Source organism: Charadrius vociferus, unplaced genomic scaffold, assembly GCF_000708025.1.
Source record: "Charadrius vociferus isolate BGI_N301 unplaced genomic scaffold, ASM70802v2 scaffold1061, whole genome shotgun sequence".
Taxonomy (NCBI): Eukaryota; Metazoa; Chordata; class Aves; order Charadriiformes; family Charadriidae; genus Charadrius; species Charadrius vociferus.
In genome coordinates, this window is record NW_009646734.1 from 336,342 (window position 1) to 353,233 (window position 16,892).

The window sequence follows — 16,892 nt, forward strand, 5'->3', positions numbered from 1 at the left end:
GAGGCCGGGGGGCGAGGAGAGGCCGGGGGGCGAGGAGAGGCCGGGGGAGCCCGCAGAGCCCCCGCCAGCGCCCGCTGCCCGCACTCACCATCCCTGGGCACGGCTCACGCCTGGGAGCCGCTCTGTTCAAGATTCAGCTGCTTTTTTTCCCTTCTCTTTTCTTTTTTCTTTTTTTTCTTTTTTTCGGAAATAGTAGCTTTCTGAAATGAGTAAAATCGTTCAGAAAGACGCTAGCTGAAAGTCACAAATGAGGCATTTGGTGTATCTGTGAACTGAACCAAATGCTTTTAAAATCAGGCTTTGAAACTCGCAACTTCAGCCCCGTTTTTCTCATTCATTAAGGTTAGTTAGAGACTACTCTCTCCTTCTGAAATGAGTAAAATCGTTCAGAAAGACGCTAGCTGAAAGTCACAAATGAGGCATTTGGTGTATCTGTGAACTGAACCAAATGCTTTTAAAATCAGGCTTTGAAACTCGCAACTTCAGCCCCGTTTTTCTCATTCATTAAGGTTAGTTAGAGACTACTCTCTCCTTCTGAATTAAGAAGTGAGATGAAGCGTGGCTCGGAGCAGTCAAGAACTGACTAGTTATTTCCTGGTTTGATTTCTACTATATGTCCCTTGTATAGGATCAGTATCTCGCAGCATTGTTGTCAAGTTCTTAATTTCGCTGTTCTTCAAATGCAGAAGTAACCTCTTTTTCGTTTACAGTATATAATGAAAGGCGAGGTAAAAATTCCTTTCCCATAGAAAATAACCCCTACTTTCACTAAGTCTGGTTTATGATGATTCTTTAATTTCATGCAGTACAGATATTGCTAGTCAGTTCACGATGAAATTATTCTTATGCGCAATGAAATTACTCTTATGCACATCCAAACAAATGTATTTGAATACTAGCTACTGCAACTGATCTTGTTCATTTGCATTTGTGAAAGGATATACGCTCAAGTACGTGGTTATCTTTTCCTAACTTTATTTTAGCTGAATTTTATCCCTGCTTGTTATCTGTCATCTTAGAACCTGCAATACTGTTTTGTGAGAGGCCCCCTGTAGTCAGTCTCTTCATTTTGCTATTTTTTTCACATTCATTTTCCATTGTGCATGTTTGCTTCCTTTAAAAAGTCACCAGGGAAACAATGGGTAGGTAAGGGAAACATAGTTTGCTAGCATTTGAAGTTCCTGAACAGGTGAAAGTGCGTAGTGTACCTGAATCCTTCCCTTAAAAATAAATAAAAAAAAAAAGTAGCTTATAAACTAGCTTTCTAATGCAGCCTGTGTGGTTATTTATATAAATGGGAAATCACTATAGTTTCACCTTTGTACTTTTAAGCCTGCTGCTGTCTTTTTCTGCTGGAACTTCATCGTCTGGAAGCAACCAGTGATGTCTGTTCTACGCGTTTTTACTTCTACTTAATTGTAAAACAGCCTCTGAATTTCTTGATTTGAAACATCTGGTTTTGTTTTGTGAACAGGGCACAAGTAGTCAGGTTTATTTAGAAATGTAGTGTGTGTAATGACTGATGTTAAAAAGAGCTAGCAATTTTACTTTTTTTTTCTTTTTTTTAGTCTTGAATGTTTTTCCAGACGTCAAGGATTTATTCTTTTATCTCCGAAGGGAGCTTCTGCAAATGACCTTACATATTTTTAAGCAGGCAAAAAAAATGCAGAGAACAGCTTAGGGATTTAATGTAGAACTGGCAGCAAGTTGTTGGTTACTTCTGTCAAATGACTCTTGATTGAATAAAGAAAATAATTGCCAGTGTTACTCAGGAGGTAACTGTGAAATATTAAATGAGATTTTGGGTTTACTGGTATTGCTTTAATAACTTGAAAATAACTTTATATGTCCACTTTGTTTTGGGAGACTTCTAACAACTTGTTCAGAAGGTACTTGTATTTACGTTGTCTACATGTGGGTCAGGTTACTCTTGTACTACCTGATAAGCTTTTTGCAAATTTCGAGGCATATGTGTATGACAGCATTTCAGACTGAACTTTAAAAGTCTCTGTATAGAAAATTCTGCTTCTCTTACTTTCAAGTTTAAGATCAAACTAGTGGTGTGGTATTTCTTTTTTTTATTTTAAAAAAATTTGCTTGTTACTAGAAGTAAATTGTTAGGTTTAGTGTAGTCCTGTGTGATTTCTAGCAAGACTGTTCTCGAGTTTTTCAGTATTGACTTATGATTTTGATTTGAGAAGCACGTGGTTATTTTAATTGGGTGGTTTTATCTGTTCAAAGGGAGGGAACAGGCTTCAAAAATCCAGAGAAGAGATATCTACACAGCTTTTTTTTTAATAGCCTATGGTTTAAATGTTGCCTGCATGACTCCATGAGGATGTGGGAATCTGTGTAATTTCATCTTCTTCTTGTCTCTGGTAATTTTCCCATGGTTTTTTATGGCCCTCTAGCACAAGTCTGGGGGTGGAAGCAGGGAGGCATGGGCACTTCACTGCCTGCCTCAGTTTCCCAGAAAGCAAGTCTAGTTCTTCTGACCCAGGATGCTTGGGGGCTGCACAGACCGGCGTGGTTCAGAGGGCTGCAGTGGTCAGCTGGGTTACACTCAAAGATCTCACTCCTTGGCATTTTGGTTTAAGTGTATAAATTCTGGAGCATAAACCACGTATTTGCTAAAGATGCTCAGAGGAAGGAAGGCAGTTCTTGAATGGACTAAGTGGTCATGACTTACGAGTCAAAAATACTTGGAGTTAGGTATAATTTTTGTTGGTATGTAAGTAGAATCATTTAGAAAAGCAAAGGGATCATACAAGCTAGTCAGCCTGGTGGTACTGATGGTCTGCAGCCCCCACAGTTTTGATGCTTCCTATTTGTGCAAGTGTATCCTCGATGAAGCTTCTGTTACATCGATTGAATTGTTTGTCTTTGCATATTGTAGGGCAAACAAATATTAATGTACCAATACAGTATCCTCACACCTCCCCCCCTACCAGTATTAGTGGGACCGATTTGTCAATTTTAATGACATTGAGAATGTGCTTAGCAGGAGATTAAAAAAAAAAAAATATATAAAAATCTACTTTAAGGGTAGTCTGGAATGGAACCTGGTTGCAAAGTATTAGTCTCCCTTGGTGGAGGGGAAAAAGTCAAGACAAAGCACTTCTAATTTCAAAATGGGAGGTATTAATCTTGTGACAGACAGCATTGCAGTACATGGCCGGAACTGTCTTAAATAACATGTAGAGCTATTGTGTCATTGGTGGCAGTACAGTAATACCATAAAGTTGCTGAATTGTGTTGCTTGAAAGAAAGCTGCTTGTCAGGAAATTCGAACTGTTAGAGTAGTATTTGTATAGCTTTTAAGAAAAACTGTGTTCTGGATTAATGACCATTTAAATCTAAGTGTTCACAGTAATCAATACAGTTATTTGAATGCAACAAATTACGTTTAACCCTGGATAGAGAGTAGAGAGATATTCTGGGAGCATGTTCGAGTATTCGCATGCTTACAGGACACGCTCATGTGTACCAGAGAAGGGTATAAATACTGCGAATCCGACTTCTACTTGCAAAAATAATTTTTTATTTCATGTCTAGAAATTGACATGCTCTTCATGGCTTGGAGTTGATAAGATATACAATAAATGCAGAGAGTTTATAAAGAAAACTGCATCTTATTTTCATTTGAAAACATAGAAAATTATTTACTTGAAAGCAATATGAGCTTTTTCTAATATGGTTAAGTCAGTCCCCTTAATGATTTTCCTAAGGGCTGCAGCTGAGAGAAATTCCTATGGTTGCCTATTCTCACTGACACAGCATCTGCTGATTTGGATTTCACTGGTGTCTTAATGTGGCAAGAGGACTTAGTCCTGTAAAGTTTAATTTCGCTGTATATCGATGCTGCTTGCCTGTAGACAATAAAATAGGTATATTTACATTTCAGTTCAGTTAAGTCTATTTAGGTACAAGTAGATTGTGAAAGGAAATGAGTCCTTTTCTTTCAAAAAAAAAGTTGAGCCTGGTACCAGGTCTCAGGATCAGCCGTACATCTTCTAGAGATATGCAAGCTCTTTAAAAAGCATGGGCGATTTTTATGTTGCAGGTACTGAGTTGGTGCAGGGTACCCAGGCAGAGCTGAAAGGACAGATTCTAATGTCAGCAAAACTGATTTGAAAGAAGTATTGATTCCATGTTGTATTTTATATCTGAAGCAGCCAATGGCAAATGTTGTCAAAATGGAATCAGATGTTTGTAACTTAATACTTAAGAAAAATGATGAGTGCATGTTTTTGACTTTAAGTATTCTCTATGCTGCCTGGCTTAAGACATAAACTGATGTAAAAATAAATGACTGCCTGCATAATTTATGTAATGTCTTGCTCCCTGATCCTGTTTGTATTGATTTTTCTAAAAGGCTTTTGTGGCCACAGGAACCAATCTGTCTCTCCAGTTTTTTCCGGCCAGCTGGCAGGGGGAGCAGCGACAGACACCGACCCGGGAATATGTCGACTTTGAAAGAGAAGGAGGCAAGGTAAGAAGGAAATTGTTACCACTGAAAGAAATTTTTATGTTGTGCTTATGATCTTATTAGTATGGACCACATGTATGGTGCAAAATTACTAATATTTCACATCTTGGTACGTGTAGGTAGTTGCATGAGTACAGTTGAAAGCTGGCAGGATAAAATCTGGTATGGCCTTGTTTTAAAGCGTGTTAAGATTTCTGGAGGGAAACACATGGGCTGTAGCGGTGACTTTTTATTAACTTGAAGAACACAACTTTATTTCTCCTGTCATGCTCTGATGATATTTTGGGGAACAACTTAAATTTGGTGTTGAGTAGGTGCTTCTAAAATGGTTTGGAAATCAGACTTTGGCTGATGAATTGTGGCAGACTAATAAAAATACACACTTTGAACAGGTTACTTTGTGGGGTCTTAGGTTGCCAGTTGATACAGCAAGCATTCGGTGTGCTGCTTGGTGGAATGAAGCTTTTTTTTTTCCTCAGTTTTACCATGCGCTATAATACAGAAGAAGCATCGCTTTCAGAATTGATTTCTGAATTTTATTTTTTTTTTTCTGAGGAGGTTGTCCTGTAGGCTGATACCGAAAGCTAGAATTCCCTAATGACAGTGATGGTTACTGTGAAGCTGCGTTAGATTTAAATTCAGAAACCTTGCTTAGTCTCATCAGAATAAAGTTACTGAAATCACTTACAGCTGGTTTTGTTTTACAGGAAAAACATACCTTTAAAATGTAGATGCTGTCTCTTATCTGTAGGTGCTTTGAGACTGATCCAAAAATAACTGAATTCAGTAGGAGACTTTTCTGCGGACCTCAGTAGGTTTGGACCACCACTTAAGCCCTCATAACCTTTTGTTTCAGGCTAATTTCTGTATAACTTTTTTACTTTAAAGATTATTTTTTTAATAGACTACAAAATTCCTGCTTTTACCTAAATTTTTTTACCCACTCTCGTAACAAGTAACAGCTAATGCTACGAAACCTACCAGGCTGGAGGAAATATTTGAAGCGTATTCAAGTTTAAAGGCATATTGGGTCTTTTAAATGCTGCTGGGTGGAAGATAAATATTTCCTATAGTGGGAAAAGTTGATGGGAAGAAAAAAAAAATTCCTGAGGGCAGATATGGTATTTGGAATTCAATTTAATGAGTTTGGTTTTTTTTAAAAAAATTGTTTTCCATTTAGTCCTGTGAGGCTTGCAGAAGTTTGACAAATTGGGGGAGGAGGAGCGAAGTTGGCTATGCTGGGTACTGACTGCTTTGCTAAGGAAACTGAATTGAATCTGGCTCTTATTGAAAAATATTGATTCTGGCTCACAATTGAATGAGGAATTTTTCTTGTAATGTGTAAGAAGACTGAAGTCTCTCTTCTTGCCAGTTCAAAACTAATTTTATTTACTCCTGTGATTTTTTTTTAACTTTGTTTTCTCTGAATGAATTCTTAAAGTACTGAACTACTTCATCCATTTTCTTGTGTTGTCTTAATCATGTAAGAGCGTGGTGGGTATGCTGTGTATTAAAATAGAACATGAGCCTCATTAGTGAATGCCACTCCCTTTTTTATGTGTGTTTACAGTAAATTCTAGAGTGCTTCACTAAAATGGTTAGAAGAATTCATCTGAATGAGGCTAGAGGTGGACAAACTAATAAATGGGAATAGTGTTATACTGTAGTATGAACAAATCACAAATTCACCGTTGTAATCAAGCTTTAGTAGCGTAAATCACATGCAAATGGAGGCTTGCTCTGCACAGAATTAAACTTGTCTGAAAGTAAGCCACTCCCATAACTTCAGAAGAGGAGTAAGCAGAATGGGAGAGTGTTTCCTATGTTATCAACAGAAACACTTAAGTGTTTCACAGGAATTGTCTGAGATTTTGTCCTCTGTAGATTTTTGTCTTTTGGTTTTATTAAGAATTTCTTTCATAGGCTTCAGCAGTCTCTTAACACCATGTGATTCTTGTAGCTCTGTGCAACATTGTTTTATGAGCTTTGATTCTTGAGGCGGTGCATAATGTGTGTTTGTTCATCACTGGATTTAAGCCAGCAAGGCATGTTTTTAATTATATGAATAAAAAAAGGCTATGGGGGGAGCTGTCAGTTAATTATTATTTTAGGCATTAGTTTGAGATCTAGAATGTAGATAAACTTACCAACACTAGAATATTTTTGTTCTGGAATTCTGCTTCGGTGTTTGGCTGAGCGAATGATGGCCCAAAATAGTTTATCCAGAGCTGAGGTATGTCACTGTTGTGCCTAAGCAGTTTTGTACACAGATGGACGAAGCATCTGCTAGAATTGCTTCTTAAATGATTGAATTTTAGAAAGAGCAAAGCCCTTGTGAATCCATGTGAAAGTTCTGATTCTGTGAATATCTGCTTCATAGGCTTGAAGTTTTTCGTTCTGGTATTTCTTAACTGAGGGGTTTTTTCGTATGCTTAGTTTGCCTTCCAATTTGATGCGTCGATGTTCACAATGGGTGGGTAGGCCTCTGGTGGATACCCTGTCTTCATTAATTCAAGAATCGGATAGCTAAGTGTTCAGTTAATGTTTCTACTCATTTTAAACTCAAGCTTAACGGGTTTTTTTGGGATGGTTTTAACATTCTGTGCTGTCTTTGACCTGTAGCAAATTTAATTGTGTATTTGAGCAATTTTTCAGGCTTGTCATAGCAATAGAAACAGTAGCAGTAAAAATAGGTCCCTTGATTGTAAAAATCATCGAACATTGTATTTCATTGTGATTGGGTGGGGTGTGGTGCATCAAGTTCACTGTTCCGTTCCTGGATATCTGAACCATACCAAAGCTTCCTGATCCTTGGTGTTGCTAGCTAATGTCCTTTTCTTGTTGGTTTTTTTTTTTCCTTTTTAAGAATAAATGAATAGATATTGTTAAGAAGATCAGAGGCAGACAGTGTAGTAGTGGAATGTATTGCCTGAAATCTCACATAATTGAACCCTGGAATGAAATGGAGAGCTTTGTTTTCACCGTGGTTCTCTGGTCTCATTAATTACTTTAGGTGGGTTTTGTTGTGCTTAATTAAGTTCTTTAATTTTTACTTCAGTTTTATACCATATGAACTTCAGACTGAACTGTGTGTGTGTGGACTTCAGTGCTTCTTAAAATCTAATTTTATTGAAAGTCCGCTTGTTTTGTTAAGAGCTGTGTGATCAACTTTCTTGGCATGATTTATTTTATATACTTCTTAAGGTAAGATGAAATTTCCCTGGTTTTCACTTGTTATTTGAGAAGCTAATGTAGCTCTGGTCTTTCTTACCTGAAAGAACATTAGTTCTTGGATTTTCTTTTTTATTGTTTCAGTACCAGTCAGTACACTGATGAAGTGTGTGAAGTTGTTTTACTTCCCCTCCCCTCTATAATGCTATTCTCCATCTCGCTTCTAACGCAGCTTAACTTCCTGTCGGCTGTTCGGCGGCAGCTGCTCATCAACCAGCGCAAGCTTATTTCAGTGTTACAGGCTGTGAACTCCGCAGCTCTGGAGGAAAGCACATCAGACATGGTCTAAATTGATTCAGAGTGCCTGGTATGCCACATGTGCGATGTAGCTAGGATTTCTACTCATCACACCATTAACATTTGTTCTAGCCGTAACTAAAGTTTACCAGACTTCAGTGTTAATCCTGAAGATGCTGAGTTGCTACTCATGAATTTTTTTGTCCTAACTAGGAAATTTTACTTGTCTATAGGGGGGTGTAGAGTGCTTGGATGAATCTAAAACACTTAAAATCTCTTTGTGCTGCAGACATTCCAGCAGTTACAGAAATGTAATGAGAAAGTACAGTGCTGTATTTGAATAAAAACTATATTTAAATCGCACCCAACAGCACCAGTTTTCCAGTTGTGTCCTCTCTTCTCACTCGAGGTTCGGTACATAGGACTTGTCCCCAAATCAACTTTTTCTTTTCTGACTTTAGCATTAAAATTTCATAGATTATTGGGATGGTGTATGGCTGCTCCATTTTCTGGGCAAATGCAATTTCCAGTCAAATGGATCACAGTGTACCCAGTGGAATTTGCTTGGAAAGCAAAGGCTTAGCTTATGAGAAATATCTGAATATCAGTGCTAACCTGAATTGAATCGGAAGTTTTACTTTCTTTGGTCCCCACCCACCACTCTGAAGAATTTAGATGAAACATTAAGTCATTCAAACAAAGTTGGAGTAGCAGCTTTCTTTAGATATGCTTACTTTTAAAAAATCGGTAAGGGTGTCTGGGGAACTGATTTACAGTTTCGGCTCTCATTTTACCCTCACTGTAGTGCTTAAGAGCCATAGTCCTTAAGTTCCTATATTTCCAGTCCAGCAGTATTTGGGGTTTTTGCATTGTCATCATCTAAAATGTTCTCACAGTTAGCAGTTACTTGTATGTGTTCCTTGCAATTCACAGAGTCTCTGGACAAAAAGGATTTGAGTTTAATTTTTCTCCAGATAGTGGGAAAGGATGTCTGATGTTAGGGATTTAGAAAAAAAAGTAGTATGCTAGAGCCATAACACTAATTAAAGATCATACTGTAGCGTACCACCACGTAGGGCAAACTATCTCAGCCATGAGATGCATGTGGTCTTAACAGTTATCAAGACTTCATCCTTTTATTTGTCTGCAGTAATGTAATGCTCCTTTGAATTATTGTGAAGGTCTCTGTTTAAAGCACTTCAGGAGACAGGGCTACAACCCTAAAGAGAAGGCATCGCCTAACAAAATTTCAGAGAGTTGTTTTTTGGTGGTGGAGGCATACGGGCATGTAAGGTGTAACTTAGTTAAAAAACAAGCAAATGTCAACTTTTAAGGGGTATCTTGACATTCTTTGTGGATGTCTCTTAGTATGTGAGGACATCTGGTGAGGGCATTTTGTTTTCCAGGAGGTGTCCTTAAGGTGAGCCTATAAGTACTTTCTCCTGCAGAACAGCCATGTTGCTTCCAGGTCTGAAGTCAAGCTGAGGTTTGGTGTGTAGCTCTGTGCAGTCCTTGATGGATTTTTAGCTAGTCCCTTAATGTGCTGGTGGGATAGGATAACAATATTCTGGGGTCAGATTTTTATCGTTATTATTTGCTGTTTTCTCCCTTTGTGCTAGCAGAATGATACAGAGGAGGCCACGAAGATGCTGCGAGGGCTGGAGTCCCTCTGCTGGGAGGACAGGCTGGGAGCGTTGGGGGTGTTCAGCCTAGAGAAGAGAAGGCTCTGGGGAGACCTTCGAGCCCCTTGCAATCCCTAAAGGAGCTCCAAGAAAGCTGGGGAGGGACTCTTGATCAGGGAGTGAAGCCATAGGACGAGGGGAACAGTTTTAGACTGAAAGAGGAGAGATTGAGATGAGATATTGTGAAGAAATTCTTTGCTGTGCGGGTGGTGATCCCCTGGGGCAGGTTGCCCCGAGAAGCTGTGGCTGCCCCATCCCTGGAGGTGTTCAAGGCCAGGTTGGACGGGGCTTGGAGCAACCTGGGCTGGGGGGAGGTGTCCCTGCCCAGGGCAGGGGGGGGGCACTGGGTGAGGGTTAAGGTCCCTCCCGACCCAAACCATTCTATGATTCTAATTCTTCTGGCTCAGTTTCAGCTTACTTCAGGAATGTGGAACAGGGAAAGTCTGACTGGTGCCTGTCCTCAGAGCGGGTGCTTTTCCTGAGCACCCTTAAATGACTGTTAATCCTCATACTGGGGTCTACCTGATGACCCCACAACCCCAAAACATGGTGGGAAGTGGTAGAGATTCTTGTGTGAAGAGCAGCTGATGGTCAGTGAAGGCACGACAGCAGCTGAACTGTCTGTGTGCTTGTGCCCTTCAAGGTGCTTTTGCCTGCTTCAGCCAGGGGAAGTGGTGTTGCCCTGACGAAGCCCACATCGCTGTCATTCCTTTTTACCTTTCTCAGGCTTTTTCTGTAAGTTTTAAACAAGAAAGTCAGTGTGTGGTTATTCTCACCACAGATAAATGGGTTTGGTGGTGTATCCAGTTTGTAAACAGCTTAAATTTTTCCTGGAGTTGTGTGGTGGGAGTCCTGCAAAGGCTTGGTCAATGAAAAGAATCCACTTTCCTGGATGGTCCCCTTGATCATCTATATGGTTTAAGTAAAATAATAGTTTTCTATAGATGCTTGTGATTCTAGATTTTATTATTGTGTTTGTGCTTAAGAGTCTTTTATTTTGCAGAGGCTGCTCAGTTTCTTTTTTTTTTTTTTTTCCCCCCAGGTACATAATTTCTTTGTTTATGTTGCTGTACCATTTTTACTTTAGAGGATAGTGAAACTTTTTCTTGTTTGGCCTAGATACTTTGAGGTGTTACTCATTAAGATCTGCTATTGCATAGAAAAGAGCTATGTAATTGAAACTCCATTTGAAGGCAGGGTGGTCATAGTGTATCTTTGCTTATTCAGTTTCCCTCAAAATTGGGAGATGCCTCTATCTGCATACAGTTTATACGCCATTAACAGTTAGGAACTTGGATTTTGGGAAGAGAAACCTTTAGAGCTCATAGCTTGTTAGGTACATGTTGTTCTGCGAGATTTGGACAGTTGTTCCTGAAGAGTGATTTATCGTAGGGTGCCCTTCGCCGCTAGAGTATGAGTCACACCAGGCATCTCTCATGTGACAAGTATCCACAGCCTTTTCCCCGTAATCCTTTCACTCCTCCCATCCTCCAGATACTTCAGTTACTGCACGCAGCCTTGTTTGTGCATTACGGTGCGTGCAGTGATGATGCCATTTTGAAACACGGCTTATGACCGGTACTAGCAGCACAGCTGTGCGGTTTGGGATGCCTACCTATCAACCCTCTCTGTGGGTCCTAAGTACTTAGGGTCTGCCGTCAGTAAACCTGCTTTTGATTAGCTTTTATTGCATGTTGTAGAAGCAGTTATTCGGTCATATTTTATATATTACCTTGAACTTTTTCCAGTGGTCTAAATGCACCCATTAGGGTTGTATAGACAAGGCTTCAAATTTACTCATACCATCATCATAAAGTTTCCCAGAAGAGGAACAAAACCAGAGTTGGTGAGCTAAATTTTGCATTTGGAAACCAGCTATATGTAAGGACAGATGAGTGCTGTGTGGATGAAAGCAGTACTTGAGATCTCTGCAGCAGAGATACTGGAAGAAATCCAGACATTCGGATTGTTGAATCCTCTTGTTTGCATATCAGTCTCCACTTACTAAGCAAAGTTGTTAAAATTATGCTTCTCTGCTCTTATTATAAATAAATGAGACAAGTAAGAGCATCGCTGTTGAGGATGTCTGTTTCTTTGTGAAAATCACTTAATACTTCATATAAAAAAAAAAGAAAAATTCAATAAGATGATGAAACATTTGCTACAAGAAACTGCCATTTTTCTGAAAGTTACTGAAATGTTTCTTCAAGCTTTATTGTCCAAAGCACAAGTAACAAAATGAGCTAATTAGCTTGCATAATTGCATATTTCATGTTTAACAAGTTGGCCTGGTGAGATGTGTACTGTGACAATAATATGGGGAAAAAAAAAGAGGACTCTTGCAGAAGACCGCTGTTCCAAGAAGATGAGTGCTAATGTAAGGATCATTTTTTGGGGAATAGCTGGTGCTGCAGATGTTTTGTCTAAGCAGAAAGTCTATATATTTTCTGTTAGAGTAATATCTAGACTTGTATATGAGATCCAAGTTGTAGCTACTTGCAGTGTCTGTGCAGAACTCTGCCTTCTTTCTGTATCTTAGATACTTTGTTTAGACGGTTGCAGGCAGCAGCTCTGTGTTGTGGGACGTCTGGGTATGCAGCTTGTTTTATCTGTTCATCTCAGTATAAATACAGAACGTAAAACCTATGGAAGGTGACAGAAGGAGTTCTTAAACCTGGCATAATTTTTACAGTGAGGGTCATGAAACTTTTAATTTTCTATTGAAATACAGTGACTGAAGACAAAGTGTTTGTCACATATTTCAAATACTTTTAGGTTTGCAATCTAGGGAAGAAAGCAGCTCTGGAACACTTGATGGGGACTTTTATGTCCTGATGAAATATCTCTTGACAGCAGTTGAGGAGTAGCCAGCATTGTTTGACAAAAGAGGTCAGAGGTGAGGAGAAGAAATTTTTAGCTTCTTTGCAGCCAACGTATTCCTTTAAAAAAATAAAATAGAATTAAAAAAAGGGAAAAGCTTATGTTCTTTAGTGGAGGCAATATTGGACTTTTTGTTTTTGGAAAACTAATACAAGCCTAAAGAATGCTTAAGAATAAGAAAACTAAGGCAGAAAGGCGTCTAGACAAAGTAAAACAACTATAGCATTTTTCTCATGCTACTAAAGAGCGTTTGGGGATTTATTTATAAAGCTTGTGTGCTTCTCTTTAAATATATTGTGGGCAAGCATTTTCACTTAGGTAGAGGGGCAGTGGGCAGTCGTCTTGTGTCCAGAGGCCTCTAGCTAGGGGAATCAGAGTGCAGGACCCTGCAGTGTGATTGCACAACCTGGTAGCCTGGTGGGTTTCTGTTGCCGGAAAACTGCCAGGATTTCAGTTGTAGCAAACCAGAACGCTGATGTTTCTGATCACTTCAAAAGGTCTTACAACAGACGGTTTGTGAAACACACAGGATGGTACTTTCCTGACAAAGCATTCAGAGAAGTGGTATGAAATCTTTTCAAGCTCTATTCTGATACCTAGAACTTGAGAATCAGACTTTTGAGGAAGTATAGTTCGTGTCAGCTATAAATTTTTTGAACTTCAAGAAAATTTATTTCTAGGTGGTTTATAGGGAATGAAAACAAATAGCGCATAAGAATTTAAACCCGTTCCCCTTTCCAGTGGATCACACAGTGATCTGTCCTTTCCTGGTCTTGTGCTGGGAAAATTCTTGTTGCAATTTGGCTAACCAAAGCTGTATTTATATTATTCACACTCTTTATAACTGTGGTGAATTTTTTTTTTTTTCCAGGATTTTGCTGTTTGGAGAACTTGTATTAAACATATATCTGAAAATGTGAATTACTCTTGTTAAAGAAAATGCTCAGCCATTGCTAATGATGTTTCTCTGCAGAAGCTGACAGTTTTCTACAGAATAATTATGAAATGTTATTGGATGATGAAAGCTACGTAGTTGTTACGATATACAAAGGACAAAAAATTACTGGCATTATTTCAAGGCTTGATGCAGCACTGCTTGTTGACTAAATGTTCATGCAGTTTTTCCAGACTTGAATCCTGCTTAAGGGGGAAGGGGGAGGCTGGCAAAATGCTCAAGAACATAATGAAAGCCAAAGGGCAGAAGAGGCAACTTTTCTTGCCACTCTCCTGCTCGGATCAGTTCCTGGATGGCTTTTATTAGTTGCTTGCCCGCGTTGTCCAAATTGGGTATCTTCTAGTTGAGGATACTTGCATTACATATTTCAAATTTTCAGTTGAAAAATGCAGGTGTAATAGGCTATTTATTTGCACACAAGTAGCAATGTCAGTTGACAGTGGTGTGTCAATGATATGTTTTAGATAAACTTCTCTTTCTAACCCTCTGTTGGAATTTCTAGTTATAACTGCTTTTTGTGATGCTATTTTCTGAAAGCTTGAAAAAGAACTAATTTCCCAACCAATTTTGAAATTTCCGTCTGGAAAATATGTTCTGTCAACGTGGCAGAAACCAGTGTGTGTCCCTGTTAGTTAACTGCTTTTGTGAGCATAAGCATGTTACACGCATGCACACTTGCAGCAGCAGAACAGCAGCAGTCTCTTAACAATCTTTTGCTGCAGAAACATTTATTCCTTTTAAATGTTGCAAGAAAAATACAGTCAGTTTTAATGCATGCCATCTCGGGAGAGTAGATTTAAAATCCAGCCATCTTTCTCATGTAGATTCTAGTGGTAAAGATGTACTGATAAAAGACCTTGTAAAGTTTCACAGGGGAAAACCCCAGCGTGTATTTGCCTTTCAGATTATCCTTATATTCTACTCATTGCATTTTTGTTGATTTTCCAGCTATGTGGTTGGTTTAGTCTTTTTGAAGGCAAATGGAGTGAGTCTGAGCATGAGACACACTTTGCATTTCGTGTTGGGAGATGTTGGACCTTTTTGTAGTGACACTGCGAAAACAAGAAGCCACCTACTTTTTGCTTTGTATTGGGGTTTTTTTGGTGGTTTTGGTCAAGCGTAGTGTATGTTTCCTGCTCGGCCCAGCAATTAGAGTATTTTGGAACAATGAACTGTGTCTGGAGGCTTATTTGTTTTTAAATGATGAGTGTAATTTCTGTGCAGTAACACTTTAATATTTTTCTCTGCTAACTTCTAAGCATAAGTACTGATCAGTGATCTTAATCCAGGAATAAAACACTGTAGTCTCAATAGATTTTAACTACATTTGTTCTGACATCCTTAACGCTTCCTATCTGTTCTTAGTTATAGACTTGGGTTTTAGTTAACTGAAATAATAACCTGCATAATTTAATGAAACATTGATCTGCTTTCAAAAAGCAGTCATGATTACAGTTGAGCTAACTGCACAGAAAAAACCTAACAAACAACCAAAAAACCATAAAAATATCAGGTTTTCTAAAAGTGACTTGTAAATTCTGTCTCTCCAGTGAAGTGAGGAAGATTCTTCTGCTGTTCTTTTTTTGAAGTTTTAGAAACCAAAACAAAAACCATCACTGTAGTATTTCAGTAACAGAGAAACCATGCTGAGAGAGGTTTTGTCACAGCTGTGATACTACTTACAACGACATTTTTAATGTGAGTCTGTACATGGTTATTTTTACTACATATAATTGTAAAAATGGATTGAGTTGCATCTGAATCTTACCTAGATGGGCATTTTCTAAAACTTCAATGATATTTGTAATAAAAACAGGTGACTTACATAAGCATACTTAAAAATTGGCCCAAGTACATGATAGCAGACCATTGGGTTTTGCTATAAAGTTGAAACTTGTAGCAAGTATTTTCTGAGATGGCTTTCTAGTTGATGGTTTTCTAGTTGTGAATGGGAGTGCATTCTTTCCTCAGGGTGTACACCAAGGTAATGCTATCACTTGTTATCCAAACACCTTCGGCTACAATTAGAGAGCTAAAATAGATTTTTGTGATGTTGGTGTTCTTGAATGGAACTTACTGCAGAAGTTATTTTGAGGTGTTTTTTTTTTTTTTCTTGGCTGTGAAATTCCTTAATCTAATATTTCAAGCTGTATCTTGAATCAACTTTGACATTAGCATGCATATATACATGCATGTATAAATGTATAGGTTTCCAGGGTGGGAAGACAGGGGAGAATGCATCTTAAGAGTCTAAAACTTAAATTAAAAAAAAAAAATAGTATCCCTCTGACTCCTGAGTCTGGCAGGTACAGTCAGATAAGGGTCAGACTAAATTAAAAATCTCTGAGAAGTCATAATTGCATCTTTATTAATGGACTTTACGCAGAAGCAGAATGAGCCAGGGATATATTGCTCTAAAGGGGGGAAAAATACAGGGGTTTAAAATCTTTAACAACAATTTTAACCACTTATATACGACAAACCCTGCAAATAATAGTTAAATTAGCCATGTGCTCAGCTGTTTTTACTTGTTGGTATTTAAATTCTAGTACCGGCTGTTAGCAGTTCATGGGATATTTCATATTTCAGCAAATTCTTTTCTTTTAGCTATTTTGTTCCTCGCAGTTGGTGAATTTGTATTTCCACTGCTTTTTGTAATCTTAAAACATTGTGGAATGAAAGACTGCATTTAGAACTTTTATTTTCTTTTTTTTTTCCCTAAGTCTAAGACTGAAACTCTTAGCAAGCATACTGTTTTGTTAATATTTCTGGTTTTGCTTGAGGAATTGACCTTTGTCATAGCTGATGAAATAGAGTAACCCTATTTCATTTTGAATGTTGAACTTTCTTTCCAGAAACTCTTCATGTGTTCTGTAAAAACTAATGCCTGGGTGGTTGTTTTTTGGTCTATTTGTGTTTGAGTTTTGGGTGGGCGTTCCAGTATGTGTAGGTAAAGTAGAGGAAAGAAGAAAACTAGAAAGCTGAAATGGTCTTTTCTAGAAGAATATTTGATGCGCTACAACAGGCCTGGTCATTTCTGCTGTCACCAGCCTCTTTTCAAATTATTTCCATAGATTAAATTGCAAGTGAAATGTCTCGGTGCAATCACAAAACGGAGGAGCTCCAGGAACAGGTCTCAGCCAGGGAAATGGTGGTGCTGGCTGCTGTGGGGTCTGCTGTGCCCGGCGTGGTGGCCTTGGGCAGCTCCCTGCCGGGCGTCCCACGGCCAGCAAGGGGCTGTTCTCGGCGGTGTGGTACAGTTGTGACACGGGTGCCACCCATGGGAAACTTAGAGCTGTGTTCATCTTGAAAGCCACAGCTGGGTCATCCAGGTACAACTGTTCAGGAAAGACTCTTGTTTTGTCAGGGAGTAGCACTTCCTTTGTGTTTTTACAGAATAGTATAAGGTTTAAATTTT

At 38.7% G+C, this 16,892-nt stretch overlaps 1 protein-coding gene across 1 annotated transcript in view; it reads left to right on the forward strand.

Annotated features, from left to right (window-relative positions):
* Positions 1-4,375: 4,375 nt before the first annotated feature.
* Positions 4,376-16,892, forward strand: part of CBFB (core-binding factor, beta subunit) — a 39,537-nt gene continuing 27,020 nt past the window's right edge. Inside the window, exon 1 of the mRNA XM_009889458.1 lies at positions 4,376-4,492. The gene's annotated coding sequence lies outside the window, so the exon portion shown is untranslated. The remainder of the gene's footprint in view (positions 4,493-16,892) is intronic.